This window comes from Petaurus breviceps, unplaced genomic scaffold (assembly GCF_028583685.1).
Source record: "Petaurus breviceps papuanus isolate PSGF00001 unplaced genomic scaffold, PetGlider_PUasm1.0 91133, whole genome shotgun sequence".
Taxonomy (NCBI): Eukaryota; Metazoa; Chordata; class Mammalia; order Diprotodontia; family Petauridae; genus Petaurus; species Petaurus breviceps.
This window is the reverse complement of record NW_027187419.1, coordinates 101,581,612-101,596,726: the sequence shown is the minus strand read 5'-3', so window position 1 is coordinate 101,596,726 and position 15,115 is coordinate 101,581,612.

Below are 15,115 nucleotides of genomic sequence, written 5' to 3'. Positions count from 1 at the left end.
AGAAAGTGGCTTCTTTCTATACTGAAACTAACTTCTGCTTTCAAGGAGTGGTTCAAATCAGCCGATAGGCTAAAGATGGCATTAGGAAATTACAACAATTCATTCACATTTCCAAACATAAAATATTATTCCATTAGCTGCCCTCTACCATGTCCAAAGGTGTTCACATGTGTCTATACGCATGTGCACACACACACACATACTCAGTACACTAGTCAACTTCATCTTATTTTAAAAGCACAGTGCTAGACTCTTGGTGTTTTCCTGATAGTTCTATTATGAAATTAAGGCAGGAATGAAGACTACCATTATATTCTACCATTAAAATCATGCAATCTGGTGCTTCTTTTGTCACTGATATTGTTTACTGAAATGTAGTTCCAGTCAACCATATAGAGTTAACTTTTTTTAAATTGCATGTCTTCTTCCTTTAAAAAAAAAGCAACCTTATTTTATTTTCAGTTCCAAATTGTCTCACTTTTCCCCCTAATCTCTCACCCATTGAGAAAGCAAGAAAAACAAAACCCATTACCAATATACTATCCCTTTCATCATTTCTTACAGAACAATAGTATTTTATTATTTCAAATGGAATTTACCTTTCTATGTCTTTCTGCTAGGTTTTTGTTGGTAACATACAGAAAGGCTGGTGATTTGTGTGGGTTTATTTTATAGCCTGCAATTTTGCTGAAACTGTTCATTGTTTTGATTAGTTTTTCAGTTGAGTCCAGGGTTTGTTTGTTTCTTAAGTAAACTATATCATCTGCAAACTGCCCAGGTTAATGGAACAGGAAATAGAAAACTTAAATAACTTTGTCTTGGTTCTCTCAAGCTCTTTTTCTTATTACTATCCAGCACTTCTAGTGCTATGTTGACTAGTGATGTTGTTAATGGACATCCTTGTTTCACCCCTGAAAGGCTTCTCGCTTTTCCCCATTATAGACAATGTTTGTTTTTGGTTTGAGACGGGTACTACTTATCATTTTAAGGAAAATTCCATTTATTCCTATGCCTTCTAATGTTTTGAACAGGAATAGATGTTGCAGTTTGGCAAAAGTTTTCTCTTTTGAAATAATTATGTGATTTTGTTGTTAATATAGTCAACCTTAGCTTATAGGGTTCTTAATATTGAACAATTCCTGCATTCCTGGAATAAATCCAGCCTGCTCATATTGTATGATCTTTATGATAGTTCTGTATTCTCCTTAGAAGCATGTTATTTTAAATTATGCCTCAATATTCATCAGGAAAATTGGTCTACAATTTTGTTTTTTTTCTGTTTGACTCTCCCTGATTTAGGTATCAAGATCATATGTGTGTCATAGAAGGAGTTTGTTAGGCCTCCTTCTTTACTTATTTTTCATTCCATTTAAATAGTCTTGTAATTGTTCTTTAAACATTTGGTAGAATTCATTTGTAAATACAACTAGTCTTTTTTCTTTCTTAGGGAGTTCACTTATGGTTTGTTCAATTTCTTTTTCTAAGACGAGGTTATTTATTTAAGTTTTCTATTTCCTGATCCATTCATCTGAGCAGTTTCTGTTTTTGTGAATATTGACCCATTTCATTAGATTTTCAGTTTTATTGGCAAATAAACTGGCAAATTGGCAAAGTAGTTTATAATAACTGTTTTTATTTCATTTTCATTGGTTGTGATTTCATCTTTTTTACTTTTGATACTAGTATTTTGGTTTTCTTTTTTCATAAAATTGAGACAATGTTGGGTTTTTTTAAGTGGTCTTAGTTTTATATATTAAACAGTTTTTAACTTTCAGTTTTGTTCAGCTCTCCTTTGATTTTTCAGGATTTCTATATTGTTGTCTAATTGGGAGTTTTTGTTTGGTTTTCTAATTTTTCTAGTTGCACACCAAATTCATTGATGTGATCTTTTTCTCTTGGTGTTTTGGGAGAGAGAGAAGTTTTCCTCTAAGTACTATATTGGGTACATCCCACAAATATTTGTATGTTGTTTCATTATTTAACAAAAGTATTGTTTCTATGTTTTTCCCCTTTGAACCACCTAATCTTAAGGATTAAGTCATTTAGTTTCCAATTTTTAATCTATGCTTCAAAGGCCTTTTATTAAAATTAATTTTATTACAGGATAGTCAGAGAAAGATGCATTTAATATTTCTGCTTGTCTAATAAATAGGCATATTCGTTTCTATTCTCACTTAATTTCCCCCAAATATCTATCATATCTTTTCTAAAATTCTATTCAGTTATCTAACTTCTTGCTTGTTTATTTTATAGTTAGATTTATCTAAATCATAGAGGTCTAAATTGAGGTCCTTCCTTATTAGAGTTTTACCATTTCCTCCTATAACTAATTTAGTTTTACCTTTAAGGATTTAGATATTATGCTATTTGGTGTATATACTTTCAGTACTGATATTAGTTCAGTGTCTGTGGTATCTTTTAGTAAAATGTAGTTTCTGTTTATTTCTTTTATGTCTATCTTTGTTTTGCTTTGCCTAATATAATGATTGCCACCCAAACCTTTTTTACTTCAGCTGAAGTACAATCAATTCTTCTCTAGCCCCATATTTTAACTCTGAGTATCTTTATGGGTCAAATGTTTTTATTTAAATGTGTGTGTATGCGTATGCATGTGTGTGCTCATGTGGTGTATTCACACATATGCATATATTGTTTCTTAGTAAAAATATTAGATTCTGATGTCTAATCCATCCTGCTATATGCTTCTATTTTATGGGTGAGTTCATCCCATTCATATTTGGAGTTATAATTGCTGTGTGTATGTTCTTTCATCCTATTCTTATAGTTATCCTTTTTTATCTTGCACTTTAAGAGTCTGTTTTGCATCTGACCACTACCTCCCTTAATCTTCTTATTCCCATTCATACCTCTTTCTAGAAGGATTAAGATTAAGAAATCTTTTTTTCCCTCCTATTTCCCTGTTGGGTAAGATGCATTTTTGTACCTAAATATGTATATATGTTTATTCTTTCCTCTTTTTATCAGTTCAGATAAGAGTGAGTTTCAACTGTTGCCCATTCTCACCCCCCCCCCAATTGCCCCCTTAGATGTCTTACTTATCTGAGATAATTGGTCCCATTCTTCTTCTCCCTTCTCACCTCTCCCTGTTCATCTCTCCTTCTCAGCCTTGTATTCTTTTTTTTTCTTTTTTAGATCATCCCAACATAATAGACACATCCAGGCCCCCTGTCTAAGTAGACTCCCTCTAACTGACCTAATGATAATAAAGTTCTGCGGGTTTATATGAATCATCTCCCCATAAAAGAAGGTAAACAGTTTAACCTTTTTAGTCCTTCACATTTTCTTTCTTATGTTTACCATTTAGAAAAAAATATTTTGGGATGGAGACAAGATGGTAGAGCAGGGACTCACTTGAGCTTTCCCCAAAATCTCTCCAAATACCTGTAAAAATTTCTCTAAACAATTTCTAGAGCAGCAGAAACTACAAAAAGACAGAGTGAAACAAATGTTCAGTCCAAGACAACCTGGATGGTTGGTGGAAAGGTCTGTTGCACTAGGCTGGGAAAGGAGTGCATTCCAGCATGGGCCATGCCAGTATAGACTGTGCCCCAGAAAACCTAGAGCAGGCCTTAGTCACTGGCAGCTGAGGTGGTTTCCAGACTTCTCAAACCACAAATGCCAAAAACAACTTAAAAAGTGGTAAAGGTCTGTCAGACCTGGGTGAGAGAGGAGCACAGACCAGCTGCCACCCCAGTGCAGTCCTAGGGCAGTGGTGGTGGCAGTAGCTGCTGCAAGAAATCTCAGCCCACAGACAGTAAAGGGATCAAATAACTGATCGGAAGCTTACATGGATCTCTTTACTGGCACCAAGGGAGGATTCTGTTTCTTTTCCCATACTTGGAGCTAGGTTGTAGTCCAGGGGCAAGGAATTTGAAGATCTTCCCTGCCCCTTATTAGGCCAAATGTAATCTCATGGAATCTGTGGTGGGAGGAGTTTGCCAAACAGGTGGAGCAGAGTTTAGAGGAAATTGGGAGTCAGAGCAGTTAGAATAGAGGGAGGAGAGGACACAGGCAAGGAGACAGCTGAGCTTGTCAGTGTTTGTGGAAAGGCCCACACAGGGGGAAGACTTTGGGGTGGTGTTACCCTCTGCAGTGTTATTGTGTATAGATTTCTTTGTTGCTATGATGAATTCGGTTTTCTGGTGTTGGGATTTGACTTTCTGGTGTCTGGATAAATGTTTTGCTTCTGTCTTACACATGGAGAGTCTGTTATATTTTGCAATTCAGAATTATGCCAGCATATTCGTAGTCACCATCAGTGTTGTGAATATTGCTTTGGCAATACAACATAGCAGAGCTTGTGGCAACAGTGGAGAGGGAACCCTCCTCACAGTTCCAGGGCAGAAAAGAGTGCTTGTGGTCACTCACTGACCAGAGCACAGTAAACATCTCTTTTTTGCTCATACCACCTTAGAAGAACCAATAACTTACAGGTCCCTAGAAGTATCTCTGAAAACAGTTGAACAAAACCCCTGAAGCTTGGGACAGTAAGCCCTTAACAATGGAAGCAGAGCCCTACCTTAACAAAGAGTTTTTAAAAATCAAGTAATTGGCTGGGAAAATGAGCAAACAGTGGGGAAAAACTCAGACGGCATACATTTAGAAGACAGAAAAATCAACACTCCTACAGTCAAAGCCTTCAAGAAAAATAGGATTTGGTCTCAGGTCACAGAAGAATTCAAAAAGGATTTTGAAAGTTAAGTAAGAGAAGTAGAGGAAAAATTGGTAAGAGAAAGGAGAGTAATGCAAGAAAATCATGAAAAACAAGCAAACATCTTGCTTTTAAAGGAACCTAAAAAATACTGAAGAAAATAACACCTTAACAAATAGACTTGGGGGAGGTAAGTGGCTCAGTGAATAGAGCCCTGGCCCTGGAGTCAGGAGAACCTGAGTTCAAGTCTGGCCTCATACACTTTACACTAACTAGCTGTGTGACCTTGGGCAAGTCACTTAACCCCAATTACCCTGCCTTCCCCCCTGCAGGAAAAAAAATAGATTAGACCAAATGGCAAGTGTGTACAAAAAGTCAATGAGGGGAAGAATGCCTTAAAAAGCAAAATTGGTCAAATGGAAAAGGAGGTCCAAAAACTCACTGAAGAAAAGAATTCCTTGAAAATTAGAATGTAGCAAATGGAAGCTAATGAGTATAAGAAATCAAGAAATTATAAAACAAAATCAAAAGAACGAAAAAAATAGTGGAATATGTGAAATATCTCATTGCAAAAATAACTGACCTGGAAAATAGACCCAGGAGAGAGAATTCTAAAATTACTGGACTACCTGAAAGCCATGATTAAAAAAGAACCTAGACATCACCTTTCAAGAAATTATTAAGGGGAACTGCCCTAGCATACTAGAAGCAGAGGGTAAAATAGCAATTGAAAGGATCCACTATCACCTCCTGAAAGAGATCCCAAAAGGAAAACTCCCAGGAATATTATAGTCAAATTCCAGAGTTCCCAAGTCAAAGAGAAAATATTGCAAGCAGCCAGAAAGAAACAATTCCAGTTTTGTGGAGCCCACAATCAGGTTGACACAAGATTTAGCAGCTTCTACATTATGGGATCAGAGGTTTTGGTATATTATATTCCAGAAGTCAAAGGAACTAGGATTAAAATCAAGAATCACCAACATGTACAAAAATATTCATCGCAGCCCTTTTTGTGGTGGCAAAGAATTGGAAACTGAGGGGATACCCATCAACTGGGGAATGGCTGAACAAGTTGTGGTATATGAATGTAATGGAATACTATTGTGCTATAAGAAATGATGAGCAGTTGGACGGACTTTAGAAAAACCTGGAAAGATTTATATGAACTGATACTGAGTGAAGTGAGAAAAACCAGGAGAACATTGTGCACAGTAACAGTCACATTGTGTGATGACTGACTTTGATAGACTTAGCTCTTCTCAACAATGCAAGGTTCTAAGACAACTCCAAAAGATTCATGATGGAAAATGCAATGCAGATCCAGAAAAGGAACTTTGGAGTCTGAATGCAGATGAAAACATACTATTTGCTCTGCTTTTCTTTTGTTGTTTTGTTTTGTTTCTTTTCTCTCATGGTTCCTCCAATTAGTTCTAATTCTTCTTTACACCATGACTAATATGAAAATATATTTACTATAATGTATAAGTAGAGCCTATATCAAATTGCACACTATCTTGGGGAGAGTTTACAGTGGGAGAGAAAATTCAAAGCTCAAAATCTTATGGAAGTGAATGCTGAAAACCAAAAAACTAAATAAATTAATTTATATAGAGATATAGATAAAAGAAATGAGAGTGTATAGTTTCAGAAAAACCTGAGAAGACTTATACAAGTTGATACAAAATGGAGTTAGCAGAACCAGAACAGCAATATTGTAATAACAGTCAACTCTGAAATACTTATTTACTCTGATCAATACAATGATCCACAACAAATACAAAATATTCATGGTGAAAAATGCAATCCACCTCTGTAATGTAATGCCAAGGAAAGGTAACTTCCCAAGGTTCAGAATACCAGCATAGGTGCTCTCCATTTTATTCAGTGACAAACCAAGAACAGAGAAGATCAAAACATGACATCATTCAAAATGCAGCATCTACTAAGTGTGATTAAAAAATCTCCAAGTACTACCCCACCCCAGGACCTTCCATTCATTCAATCAATTAAAAAGTCCCTGTTCTAAATACTACTCCACCCCTGGGCTGTACCTTCATTTAGTCCACCACAAAGCCCCTCTTCTCAAATAGAGATTAGTTTCCAAACATAAGTAAAGTACATTCATTTGTTCAAGCATAGAACACAAAAAGGTCAAAAGTTCCCCACCCCTGGATCACAATTGAATCTACCCCAGAGTTACATCAAGTTTAAGCACAGCACTTAATACCCAAATGGAGGTCTTTTCTTCATCTTGACACGAGGCAAGTTCTCAGCAATCTTAGTTCCTGGGGAGACAAGGCTTAGCAAGGTCACAAGATACATTGCCAGTCTCTTCATTAATTCATCCTCTGTCTGCAGAACAGTCCTAGAACCCCTGAAAACATTAGCAAAACCCTCTCCCAGGATTTCTGTAAACATACAACAAGAAAATCCTTCTTCAGGGCTTCTGATTGAACAGGAAGGTTCCCAGACCCCTGCAACAACAGCACTGTCCTTCACCAGTGGACAGTATTCACTCTCTGTCTGCAGGACAGTCTCAGGAGCTCTTAGCCAACAGCCAGGTTCCAGGACTTCTTCAACAAAAGGACTGTCTTTCACCAGTGGACAAATCTGGCAAAACAACATCAAAACAGACAAAATACCAGCAAAACAGCCATGTCTCCTCAGTCCTTGGCAGCTCAGGGGGCAGGTCTCAAAAGTCCAGGGCAATTCAAAGTGGCCCTCGGCAATCCTCTCAGTCTCTCTCTGCCTCCACGAGGGTGCTGCTTCCAAAAAGTTCTTCTGCCTCTCTCTTGTGTCTCTCCAAATCTACGTCACCAGCTCCTCCCAGTTCAGGACTTTCTTTTCACATCAACAAGTCCATCCCACAGGTGGGATCAACAAGCTCTGGGTTTTAACACAATCAATTTGAAAACCAAGCCAATACAGGGGAATCTTTATATTCCATTACTATCACAACCTCCAAAAAGAAAAATGATAAACTTTGAGTGAATATTGAAATATATATTCTTTCAATTTAATATAAAGAAATAAATGCTTTAAAAAACAAAACCAAGAATCACCTACCCAGAAAAACTGAGAGGCATCAAGGAGGGAGAAAAATTTACTTTCAATGACATAGAGGAACTTTATGCGTTCTTGAGAAGCCAGAGCTAAATAGAAAAATTGACTTTCAGATATGACTCAAGAGAAGCATAAAAACGTAAACAGGAAAGAGAAATCATAAGGGAACTGCTAAAGTTGAACTGTTTACATTCCTACATGGAAAGATGAAACTTGTAGCTCATGAGACATTTTTCATTATTAGGGTAGTTGGAGGAAATATATACAGAGGGCACAGGGCGAGTTGAATATGAAGGGATGATTTCTAAAAAATAAAAATTAAAGGGTAAGAGAGGAATGTACTGGGAGGAGAAGAGGAGAGGTAGGATGGGGTAAACTATTTCACATAAAAGAGACAAGAAAAAGCTTTTACAGTGGAGGAGAAAAGGGGGAGGTGAGAGAGAATGAGTGAACCTTACTCTCATTGTATTTGGCTTATACACTCAATTGGGTATGGAAATCTGTCTTACCCTACAGGAAAGTAGAGGGGAAGGGGATGGGGAGGGCAGTAATAGAAGGGAGGGCATCTTGGGGGAGGAGGTAATCAGAAGCAAACACTTTCTTTTTTTTTTTTTTTTGAAAATAAAACACTGAATTTATTATATATTCTAAAAGAAAAGCAAGCACTATGTAATATTCATTACTTCATATATAATCTTCTTTCTATTCTGGATGGTACCTAGAAATATTCCTTTTGTTTGGGATTTGTTAAGAATAAAAAATACATATTTTTCTAAAAAGGTATGCCTGGGTCCTTTAGGTCAGACATTCTCTGATACAAGAGTTACAAGAGCATATTATTTTAAGTCTCAGAAACTAGATAATTCTTGACTTCACCAACATATACCTGGCATTTAGTCAATTGTTTGAGCTATACTGTGTATTACCTACCTATTATTTAAACTGTATTCTACCCATTAGTTAATTTCAATTCTTCTAATAAAAGTAACAAAATGGTTTTTAACATCTATGATCCTCAAAAGTTTCTCTATTTTATGCCATTTCTAAAATAGCTCCCTTGAGGACAAATAAAAATGTTCTTTTTTTTTCATTTTGGATTTAGTAAATAATCAGATACCATATCCTCATCTCTTTATTAATGTCATATGGTCCTACTTGCATAGCCGTGGTTTTTTTTTCTAATTTAAGTTTCTCCAATTGTTCATTCCACATATATATTTTTTTATATTCCATATACAGAAACTATTTTTGACCCCCTAGGTTTTTTAAAATTTTTTTTCAAATGCTTTATTAACTTCTGATTTATATCATTTATTTCTGCCAGATTTTGAGTTACAAATTTTCTCCCCGTTTTTCCCCTATCCACCACCCCAAAATAGCAGTCCCACAGGATATTCCCTCCTACAATCTGCTCTCTCCCATATTTTCTCCCACACCCCTTTCAACTTTTCCAGTGGATCTCTATGCCCAAGTGCCTGTATATCTTATTTCCCAATTACATGTAAAATAGTATTAATAATATATTTGAATATTTGATTTTAAAACTTTGAATTCCAGATTCATTCCCTTCCTCCCTTGTCACCCACCCTTACTGGGAAGACAAGCAGTTCAGTATAGGATGTACATGTGTGGCTAATGCAAAACCATAACATATGGGTGGCCAGGTAGCACAGCGAATAAGAGCACCGGCCCCAGTGTCAGGATGACCTGGGGATCGAATCTGGGCCCAGGCACTTAGCACCCACCCAGAAGCACCTGGCCGTGAAACCTTGAGCAACTTACTTAACCCCAATTGCTTAGGGGCAGCCAGGTGGCTCAGCGAGTAAGAGCACCGGCCCCAGTGTTGGGATGACCTGGGAATTGAATCTGGGCTTAGATACTTAGCACCACACCCAGAAATAACTGGCCGTGTAACCTTGAGCAAGTTATTTAACCCCAATTGCTTTTTAAAAAACCAAACAAGCAATAACCTAATAGATATATTGTAAAAGACTGACTATATTTCCCCCACTCCTATCCCACCTCCCACTTCTTCTATTCTCTACTTTGATCCTGTCCCTTTTCAAAAGAAAATGCTCCCAAATCCCCCCCCCCCCCAGCCTGCCCTCCCTTCCATCATCCCCCCTCTCATCTCCTTCCCCCCCCCTACTCTCCTGGAAGGTGAAATACCCTATTTTGTGTGTATTTCATTCCCTCCTCAAGCCAAATTCAATGGGAATAAGGTTGACCCATTCCCTTTTGCCTTCCTATTCTTCTCCTCCGTTGTAACCATTTTCCCTTGCCTCTTCTATATGGGATAGTTTACCCCATTCTGTCTCTCCCCATCTCCTCTCATTATATTCTTCTCTCACCTCTTAATTTCACCTTTTAAGTATCATCCCTTCCTGTTAAATTGGTCCTGTGCCCTCTATATATGTATACCTATAAGCATATATTCACACATTCACATATGTATTCATATGCTCATATACCCTCATATATAGACATATATATATTTCTATTCCCTTCAACAATTTTCATACTGAGAAAAGTTTCATCAGTTACAATTATTGTTTTTCCATGTAGGAATGTAAATAGTTCAACTTTGATAAGTTCCTTATGATTTCTTTTCCCTGTTTACCTTCTCATGCTTCTCTTGCTTCTTGTATCCGAATGACAAATTTTCTATTCAACTCTGGTTTTTTCAGCAAGAATGCTTGAAAATCCTCTATCCACTGAATGACCATATTTTCCCCCGAAACATGATACTCAGTTTTGCTGGGTAGGTGACTCTTGGTTTTAATCCCAGCTCTTTGGACCTCTGGAATATCATATTCCAAGCCCTTTGATCCCTCAGTGTAGAAGCTGACAGATCCTGGATTATCCTAATTGTGTTTCCACAATATTCAAATTGTTTCCTCCTGGCTGCTTGTAATATTCTTTCCTTGGTCTGGGAATTCTGGAACCTGGCTATAATATTCCTAGGAGTTTTCTTTTTGGGATCTTTTTCAGGAGGTGATCAGTGGATTCTTTCAACCTCTATTTTGCCCTCTGGTTCTAAAACATCAGGGCAGTTTTCTTTGAGAACTTCCTGGAGGATGATTTCTAGGTTCCTTCTTTGATCATGGCTTTCAGGTAGTCCAATAATTTTTAAATTTTCTCTCCTGGATCTATTTTCCACGTCAGTGGTTTTTCCCATGAGATTTTCACATTGCTTTCTATTCTTTCATTTGTTTGGATCTGTTTAACAGCATCTTGATTTCTCATAAAGTCATTAGCTTCCATTTGCTCCAGTCTAATTCTGAAGCAATGATTCTCCTCAGTGAGCTTTTGAGATTCTTTTTCCATCTGGCAAATTTGGCTTTTTAGGGCATTCTTCTCTTCATTGCCTTTTTGAGCCTCTTTTGCCATTTGAGTTAGTCTAATTTTCAAGGTGTGATTTTCCTCAGTCAGGCTGTTGACTCTCAGTTTGTAATTTTCTTGCATCATTCTCATTTCTCTTCCCAATTTTTCGTCCACTTCTCTTATCTGCTTCTTAAGGTCCTCTATGGCCTGTAACCAGCTCGTATTTTCCTTTGAAGCTTTTGGTGCAGGAGTTCTGACTTTACTGTCTTCCTCCTGTTCCATGCTTTGCTCCTTTTTGTCCCCAAAATAGGAGTCTAATGTTGGAATCTTCTGCCTGCTTTGTTTCCTTTGCCTGGTCATGTTGCCCCTCAGTTACTTGGCCCCTGGGCTTTTTGCCACAGTAGGACTCTGCCACCAGACAGAGGAGCTTTCCTCCCAAACTCTGGGGTTTTCTCAGATGCCGGAGGTATTAGATGGGTGCCCTCTCTGAGGTCTCCACATGCTCTGGCAGGCTGGACACACTCCAGCACCTTAACCCTAGACTGCAATCCAGATCCAAGAAGGTTAAAGCAAGAGTGATTACCCCTCAGACTGGTGCTTGGTCCCCCTAAACTCTGCAAGCCAGGATCTGAAGCTGCCAGGTGGTGCTGGCTGGCTGTGCCAGAGTCTCAGTGGCTTCTTGACCCCGGGGCAAAAGCCACACACTCCCACTTACTGGGTCCCAAAGTCCAGACTGCACTGACCTCTCACTTTGTCCTTCACATCTATGTGTTGAAAAATCTGGAAATGGCCACAGCTGCTGCTTCTCTGGAGTCCCTCTGGCCAAGGGTGGTCAGGCCTGCCCTGGGGCTAAAGTCTTGGCGTGGTGCTGGGCTCGGCTTCCAGAACACTGTGCTCGGCTCCCAGAGCGCTGTGCTGGCCGATTCCTGCCAGCCTGCTGGGCTGTCCTCAGTGGGAGGTTAGCTTCTCTGTGTCATTTTGTGGGTCATGCAGCTCCAAAGTTTGTTTAGAGTCCCCTTTTTACATGGATTGGGGAAGGTGGAAGCCGGAGCTGCGGGGAGGTCATTTTTCTACTCCACCATCTTGACTCTTCCCTCCCCAGAAGCAAATACTTTTGAGGACAGACAGGGTCAAAGGAGAGAATAGAATAAATGGGAGGGGGTGGGATAGGATGAAAGGAAATATAGTCTTTCACAATGCTATTATGGAAATTTTTTGCATGACTACTACATGTGTACATCCTCTTGTAGGGTAACTGCTTGGTCTCTCAATAAGGGTGGGTGGGGAGCTGTAATGGGAATGCAAATTGCAGGGAAGATCTTCCAAATTTGCATTCCCATTACATTCGGCCCCAAGATCTTTCATGCCCATAGCATAGTCAATTTACTTTTGAATCAGCACTAAACATCTCTTAGGTCACATTTTCAAGGTACAGAACTAAAGTTACCAAAGTGGCCCCCAGCAATTCTCTCAGTCTCTCTCTCTGCCTTAATGAGGGTGCTGCTTCCAAAAAGTTCTTCTGCCTCTCTCTTGTGTCTCTCCAAATCTACATCACCAGCTCCTCCCAGTTCGTGTCTCTCTTTTCAAGTCAACAAGTCCATCCCACAGGTGGAATTAACAAGCTCTGGGTTTTAACACAATCAATTTGAAAGCCAAGCCAATACAGGGGAATCTTTATATTCCATTACTATCACAGGAGCAAGGAAAGGAAAAGATTTAGAACACAAAGTTTTAGTCTGACTTTATTTTATGCTGTTTGCTCATCTTCCCAGTCAAATACTTGACTTTCTAACTCTTTGTCAAGGTAGGATTCTGCTTCCAGTAAAGGTGGGTGTACTGTCCCACGTTTCAGGAGTTTTGTATTAACCACTTGATCCTTCACAGTCTGTGCACCCAGAGCTCTGGAAGCAGCAGCACCTGATGCAACTGCAGCTGCTGCCACCTCTGCCACCCTGGGGCTGGGGTCAGACTGCACTCCTCTTTCACCCAGATCCCACAGAATTCCCCCACTGACCTTTCACAATGTCCTTGGCTTTTGTGGGTTGAGAAGTCTGGAGACCACCACAGCTGCCAGTGATTCAGCCTGCTCTGGCCCCATCTGTGCTGGCATGACCCATGGCAGACTGTGCTCTGCTCCCAGCCCAGTGTGATATACCCTTCCTCTTGATCTTCCAGGCTGCCTTGGGCTGGAGATGATTCACTCTGTCATTTTGTGGTTTCTGCAGCTCTAGAATTTGTCATTTTTTACAGGTATTTGAAGGAGTATGGGGGAGAGCTCAAGCAAGTCCCTGCTTTTACTCTGTCATCTTGGCTCCACATCCCCCCCCCAACTCAAAGTTTTAAAAAATGAATGTTAAAAATTGTTTTTGCATGTAACTGTGAAATAAAATACACAGGCAATGAGGTATATAAATCTAGCTTACTCTACCAAAAAAAATAGAAGGGGAAGGTGATAAGGGATGGGGGAATGATAGAATGTAGGGCAAATTGGGGAAAGGGGTAATCAGAATGCATGCCATCATGGGGTGGGGGAATGGGAGATATGGATAGAACATTTGGAACTCAAAATCTTGTGGAAGTGAATGTCGAAAACTAAAATAAATAAACTGAAATGTGGAAAAATTTTAAAGAAAATTTGTAAAATTCCCAGTTAAATCTAAAGACAATTTTTAACATTCATTTAAAAAAAATTCAGTTCCAAATTTCCTCTCCCTCCATCACCTCCCCCCTCAAAAGTAAGCAATTTTACATTGGTTATACATGTTGAACCATGCAGAACATAGTCCCATATTAGTTATGCAATGAAAAAAGGCAGACCCAAAGGGGAAAAAAAATCACACAAAAAATACAGGAAGTGAAAAATAATATGCTTTGATTTGCATTCAGACTCCAATTCTTCTTTCTCTGGAGATGGATAACATTTTTATCATGAATCCTTTGGAATTGTCTTAAATCATTGTATTACTGACAATAACTAAGTCATTCACAAAAGCTAAGATCATTGAGCAGTATTGCTATTACTGTGTACTATTGTGGCTCTGCTCAATTCACCTTGTATCAGTTCATATAGGTCTTTCCAGGCTTTTCTGAAATCTACCTGTTCATCATTTCATATAACACAGTAATATTCCATTATAATCACATACTACAACTTGTTCAGTCATTCCCCAATTAATGGGCATCCCCTTAATTTCCAATTCTTTGCCACCACAAAAAGAGTTGCTATATTTCTTGTACAAATAGGTTCTCCCTCTCTCCCTTTTAAAAATTTCATTGGTATAAAAATGTAGTAGTGGTATTGCTGGGTCAAAGGATATGCAGTCTCATAGCCCTTTGGGTATAGTTCCAAATTGCTCTCCAGAAAGATTGAATCAGTTCACAACTCCACCAACAGTGCATTAGTGTCCTCGTTTTTCTATATGCCCTCTAATATTTGTTATTTTCCTTTTCTGTCATATTAGACCATCTGATAGGTGTGGAGATGACACCTCAGAGTTGTTTTAATGTGCACTTCTCTAATCAATAGTGATTTAGAGCATTTTTCCATATGATTACAGATAGTTTGATTTCTTCATTTGAAAACAGCCTGTTCATATCCTTTGACCATTTATCAATTGGGGAATTACTAGTATTTTTACAAATTTGAATTGGAGAAATGAGGATTTTATCACTTGCTATTTAAAATGGTTTCCCAGTTTTCTGCTTTCCTTCTTATCTTTGTTGCATTGGTTTTGTTTGTGCAAAGCCTTTTTAACTTAATATAATCAAAATTATCCATTTTACATGTAGTAATGATCTATATATCATTAGGTCATAAATTCTTCCCTTCTCCATAGATTTAACAGGTAAATTATTCCTTGCTCTCCTAATTTGTTTATGGTAATACCCTTTATGTTTAAATCATATACCCATTTTGAATATTATCTCAGTGTAAGATGTTGGTCTATACCTAGTTTCTGCCATGCCATTTTCCAGTTTTCCCAGCACTATTTGTCAAATATTCAATTCTTGTCCCCAAAGCTGGGGTCTTTGGGTTTATCAAACAGTAGATTACTA